This window comes from Arvicanthis niloticus, chromosome 15 (assembly GCF_011762505.2).
Source record: "Arvicanthis niloticus isolate mArvNil1 chromosome 15, mArvNil1.pat.X, whole genome shotgun sequence".
NCBI classification, from domain to species: Eukaryota; Metazoa; Chordata; class Mammalia; order Rodentia; family Muridae; genus Arvicanthis; species Arvicanthis niloticus.
Genome location: NC_047672.1, coordinates 59,281,686 through 59,288,254, shown reverse-complemented (window position 1 = coordinate 59,288,254; position 6,569 = coordinate 59,281,686).

The window sequence follows — 6,569 nt, the reverse complement described above, 5'->3', positions numbered from 1 at the left end:
CACATGCACCGTGTGCCTTGCAGGCGTGGATACAATGTGCGCCTTGCAGCTGGGGGCACTGAACAGCAAAACAAGATATGTGGGATAAACAAGATATTTATCAGAGTGTGCTTCAGCTGTTGTAAGCTGTTGAAAACAAAGTCTCATGTCAGGGTATATGGCTCAAGATGGCTGCAAAGCTGATAGCCGCTACAAGTCAGCTCCCAACAATCATTCAGGAAGATAAATTTTTATTCTCCTTCTGGTTTTAGCTCAGCAAGGCGATTACCTTTTTGCATAAAGTGTACAGAAGACCCAGGCTAGCAAAGCACACTGAGACCAGCAGGGCTCCTGTATTTTATTCCTGATGTGGGTGGTGACTGGGTCCTATCCCATTGGTGGGAGCTTCAGGACCTCACAGTCTGACTAATAGCTAATTGGGTCAAAGGGTCCTCACTGGTTAACTTTGATTTTCAAGTTTCTTACAACTACCCCCTCTTTATTACATTATTTTTCAAATTTAGGCAGTTTATGTTAGCCACTTGAAGTTTCTAGGAAAAGTACATTATATAATGAGTGCGGAAGCCTACCTTCCAAGGAGATAGATTTTATTAATTCCTGATTGAAGTATTTAAAGAATACTTACAAATAGAGATTTTTTTTCCCTTTAGGTAAAATTTATTATGTGAAATGTACATGTTCTCTTTTAAAAAAATAAATTCAAGCAGTACACAGGAGTATGAGGCAAAAGACATTTCTGTTTGCTGAGACCTTCAGTCTGGTTGAGCTTGTGTTTTTATGGAAAATTTTACATTTTTTTCCACAAATGAGTAATGAGTTCACTGTAATATTCTCTGTCTCTCTCTCTCTCTCTCTCTCTCTCTCTCTCTCTCTCTCTCTCTCTCTCACACACACACACACACACACACAAAGTAGCAGCAAGTTAATGAGCTTTAAAAACCTCCTTAGCCAAGCCTGGTGGTGTGGGCCTCTCTATTCACATTGTTTGGGAAGGAGAAGTAGGGGATTTTGAGTAAAAAGTCCCTCCTGGGTGACATAGCAGGTTCTAGGTTGCTCTGCACTTTATAATGGAACCAGGTTTCAAAAATATTGTTTTTTAATAGTATGTTTATTTTATTATTGTATGTGGTTTGCTATTTTGTCTTCAAGTAAGTACATGTACCATGTGATGTGTGAATGAAATGCCTGTGGCAGCCCAAAGAGGGTGTCAAATATCCTGGGACTGGAGTTCTCTACAGTTGTGAGCCACCATGTAAGAGCAGCCAGTGTTCTTAACTGCTGAGCTGTCTCTCCAGCCCCTTTCTTTAATAATACTTTTTTGTTAAAAATTATTTAATAATTTATTGTTTAGTAACAGTTGTGGTCACTGACCCTTTTTTAAAAATTCTTTTTTAATTGTATGTTGATTGGACTTAAATTTCTTCTGACTTGATAATATGTATTGTTGGATAAAAATATTATTTTCATTTTAATCTAGTTTCTGTTCCCAATGCCCACCTCTCTCCCATTCGAGTGCATGGACTAGTTTTTCTTATATCTCTTTTTTCTTCATTACAGGGGAATTTATTGAGCACTGTGCAGGCTGCTGCACGTGGCGTGCTACAAAGAACAGGTAGAATCCTCATCCAACTCATACCACACAGCAGAGGCTGCAGGGAGCTGCCATGGCCTACTTCATAACAAAGAAGTGAGGCTGAGGAAAAGCACGGCGAAGGAGCTTACACCGCTCAGCCTGCGTGACTGAAGCTGGCCTTGTTAGACCCTTTCTCCCATCAGCGTGCGAGTAGCAGTGAGGGCAGCTTCATGAGGTGAATTCAGTGGGCTGCATTTTGATCTGATTTTGTCTTAGTGCTGGTCTTAGTTAGGTGGTCTTAGGTGGGTATCTTAGGGTTTCATTGCTGTAAAGAGACACCATGACCAAGGCAACTCTTATAAAGGTCAGCATTTCATTGGAGCTGGCTTACAGGTTCAGAGGTTCAGTCCATTACTGGCATGGTGGGAAGGAAAGCAGTGTATAGACAGATACGGTGCTGCAAGAGCAGAGAGTTCTGCATCTTAATTGGATGGCAGCCAGATGGAGACTCTTCTGTGGGCAGCCAGGGGGTGAGGTCTCTTCTGCACTGGGTGGAGCTTGAGCACTAGAGACTCAAAGCCCACCACCATGGTGACACACTTCTTCCAACAAGGCCGCACCTCCTAATAGTGCCATTGCCTGCATATTCAAACTACTCCATTCCACTCCCTGGCCCCGTAGGCTTGTTCAAACACATGAGCCAAAACTATGGGGCCAAACCTAGCCAGAGCATGACGCAAAATACATGTCAGCAATGCTTAAAAGTGCAGAGTCTCTTCATGCAATTTCTTAACTGTAATCCCCTGTAAAATCAAAAAGCAGATCGCATACTTCCAATATCACACAATGTATACATTACCTTTCCAAACATCATGTGAGAAAATACTGGACCAAAGCAAGCCAAAAAACCAGCTGGCAAACTCCAAACATCTCTGTCTGATGTCCATCCCCTTTCAGCTTTGATGACTGCAACACAATTCTTTCTTCAGGGGTTCCACTCCCTGTTAGCTGTTGGTAACCTTTACTCTGCCTCAACACTTTGGTTGAGCTAAGTGCTCTCTGGTCAAGAGAGAGAGTGGGGCTGCAGGGGCAGGAGACCCGAAGAATGGAGACAAGACAGGGTGTGATCAAGTCTCTCCTATTGAAGGGAATTCTGAGGTATTGATCAACACAAGCAGGAGAACACAGGTGAAAACACTTTACCACATGCACCATACAGCTGAGGTCACTAAACAGCAAAACAAGCTATGTGGGATAAACAATATATTTATCAGAGTGTGCTTCAGCTGTTATAGGCTTTTGACAATCAAGTCTTTCATCAGGGTATATGGTTCCAGATGTCTGCAAAGTTGATCTAGCCGCTTTCTACTAAAGTCGGCTCCCAACAGGTCCCCCTTTTTAAATTTTTTTCAAAAGGGAAGGCTGGGAAAACTTACGGAAACCGTGCCTGTCCTAGGTTGGAACAAAGGACCCCAGCCTCACTTAAGATGGTGAGGCCTCCCTTATCTTAGGGGCAAGGGTCTCCAATACGCTCTCTTACTCGTCATTGGCTATCCGGCTTAACACGTAAGTTAGGGGTTAATCCTCATCAGTCTTGATGACAGAGTTTTCTGAGTCCCCTACTTCCAGCCTGTAATATTGGACCTGTATGGGTTTCATTTGTTATCTGTTGCTGTACCAAAGCCATCAGTTTGTTGAACAGCATGAACCCGAGAGACAAAAGACTTAATATCTAAACTGTTGATATTAAAGCAACACACAACTTCCCCTGTTGGAGAAGTAAAAGGTCGAAGCCTTGTACCCACAAACTTATACCAATGAAATCCTTGAATTTTGCATCAGCTTAGTAACAATTATACAGATAAAGACAGCCTAATATTAGCCACCTCAGTCCCCAAGTCCAGGGAATTGGGGTGCCGACTCCTCATTAACTTCTTCAAGCTGAACATGGGCGTTGACTTTTAGAAGGGGAATGAGGGGAAGGGTAAATTGATAAGCATCTGACATCTGTCTTAACTGCATCCAGCTGGAAGTCCAGGGCATCAGTGAACATGCAGGTGGTAAGAAGATTTATTCACCAAAGCTGTGTAATCTGCAATATACAAATCTCAAAACAAATTTTAGTATCAAGATAATTATTTTGATTCTGGAATCTAGTGTTCTGGAGGCCTACCTCTGTCATGTCTGATCCATATAATTCTGGAAGGCATACCTTAATGACCTCTTCAGAAAACTCATAGAAAAACCTTTTTTTCCAAATCAGCCTTTCCTTAAGCCAGTAACCAGAAAAACCTTTACATTGAGTTTTTATCCAGAAAAATATAACTATACAACTCAGAATCACACCCATTTTAAAACTTAAATCAATTAACATTATCATTCTTCTTATCTCTCTGCCTAGAGAAGCCTTCTATTTATTCCTCAAGTCTTTAAAGCCTTTTTCATCTGTTTTTGTTTTGTTTTGTTTTGTTTTTGTTTTTGTTTTTGTTGGTTTTTTTTGTTGTTGTTTTTTTTGGTTTTTTGAGACAGGGTTTCTCTGTGTAGTTCTGGCTGTCCTGGAACTCACTCTGTAGACCAGGCTGGCCTCAAACTCAGAAATCTGCCTGTCTCTGCCTCCCAAGTGCTGGGATTAAAGGCGTGCACCACCACCTCCCGGCTTTTCATCTGTTTTTACTCACTTATTTCTTGCCCCATTTTTGTTACTATAACCTTTATCTATCTGTTTGGCTCTCTTGACTCAGAGCAGCCTGCAATTTACTTGCATCTTTAAAACCTTTTTCATCTGTTTCTATTTACTTATTTCTTGCCCCGTTTTTGTTACTATGCAATCACCTTTGTTTCACTTCCGAATTCAGCCAGCTCCGTTAGTCGACTGGTTCTCCAACGCAGGGTGTCTTCCACTGTATCCCGCTTACTGGAGCCTGACGTTGGACGACACAAAGTTGTGACCCGTACTCTTCCTCAACGCTTTGGTTGAGCTAAGTGCTCTGGTCAAGAGAGAGAGTGGGGCTGCAGGGGCAGGAGACCCGAAGAATGGAGACAAGACAGGGTGTGATCAAGTCTCTCCTATTGAAGGGAATTCTGAGGTATTGATCAACACAAGCAGGAGAACACAGGTGAAAACACTTTACCACATGCACCATACAGCTGAGGTCACTAAACAGCAAAACAAGCTATGTGGGATAAACAATATGTTTATCAGAGTGTGCTTCAGCTGTTATAGGCTTTTGACAACCAAGTCTTTCATCAGAGATGAAATGGTTTCATCAGAGATGGTTCCAGATGTCTGCAAAGTTGATCTAGCCGCTTTCTACTAAAGTCAGCTCCCAACAGTTAGCAGCTTTCCTCTGCAGGTATCTCACAGCTCTTGCATCACTAACATCTTGGAGTCTCCAAGGCAACACAACTTTATAGCTTGTCCCAATGTCTGGGATCTACACATCTAGGCTCCTCCAGATGACTTGGGTCTCATCTTCAGCTCTGCCCTCTGTAGCACTAGTCTAGTCTCTAGTCTCTGATCAACTCTACCCTACTGCTGCTGCTGATTTTGGTGGTCACCCCATGTTAGTGGCATCTCCAATACCCTAGGGTCTTCTGTTATAACTAGGCTTCACCAATGGCCTCTCATAGACTCCCTTCATGGTGCCAAGCCTCAACTTCTTTGGGTGACCCTTTCAGTCCTGGGCTGTCAACTGAAACCGGCTGCACCTTCACCAATGGTCTCTGGCCTCTCAGAGAGCCAAGCCTCAGCTGCTCTCCCTGCCCCTTTATACTCAAAACCAGTACCACCTGGGTGACTCTTACACATTACCAACTCCAGCTACCAGCACGAGGCACAACCTTGGCCAGCTCTGTGACACAGCATCCTTGTGCTCTCAGAAAACACTAACCAGAAGATCTTACCTCGATGCTGGCTGCTTCTTAATCACCACTAATTCCTTACCTGCAGCTTACCAGCATCAATTGTTCAGTAACCCCTTTTATTAAGCCAGAGCCACATGACCAAAGCTGCCAAGTTTTGCTGCTTGTTGGGGTTGGGACCTGGCCTCCTTGTTCGTTTACATCTTTCACTGCCTAGGTTTGGCTGTCCTAGTACCTGCTCTGTAAACTGACCTTGAACTCAGATATCTGTATGCCTCCATCTCCAGAATGCTGGGATTAAAGGTGTATACCACCAGAGCTGAACTTGAGCATTTCTTTACCTTTTCACAAGATCTTTTTAAGTTCTGGATTGTAGTTCATTCCAAATGTAGTCAAGGTGACAACTGAGAATAGCCATCATAATCCACCCCTTGTCATTTTGACACAATATCTCCTTATGTCCAAATGAAGCAATAACCAGGCCATCATAATGCCTAATATGATATAACTACTATCCCTTGTTCAACTGCAAATGCATAAGCTCTAAGCTCAGCTGGGTGGAATCTTGCCCTGAGGTTCCCTAAATTCCATTCAATATCCCTGAATACAAGATTTAGCTCCATTGCATTTACAGGTGCCCCTTTAATACTTGAACCGTATGTTTTGTATTTTTTCTTTCTATGCTTGATCAAAATGCCCCTCATGAGAGTGAACCACAGGACAGTCTAAATTTGCTTGATTTGAGACTCCCTTTGTCAATGCAATTAATCTGAATTTCTTCACCTTAGCCTCAGGCAGACTCCCCAGAAAAGAGCAAAAAGCAGCCATATTCTTCACCAAAACATCATAAGACTGCTCTCCATGCAACATATTAAAATTCCTTTCCCCTGAAACCGTTTAAGCCAGTTGAAGTCATACTCAGCAACAGTGTCTTTCATAATTCCTACTGGGCTGGCCCATAAAGCACATTCTGTTGCTTTTCAAATCTAAAGTCCCCAAATCCACATTCCTCCAAACAAAACCGTGCTCAGTGCTATCACAACAATGCCTCAGTCCTTGGGACTAAATTCTGTCTTAGGTTTCATTGCTGTGAAGGACCAAGGCAACTAAGAAAAACTAATTGGAACTAGCTTAC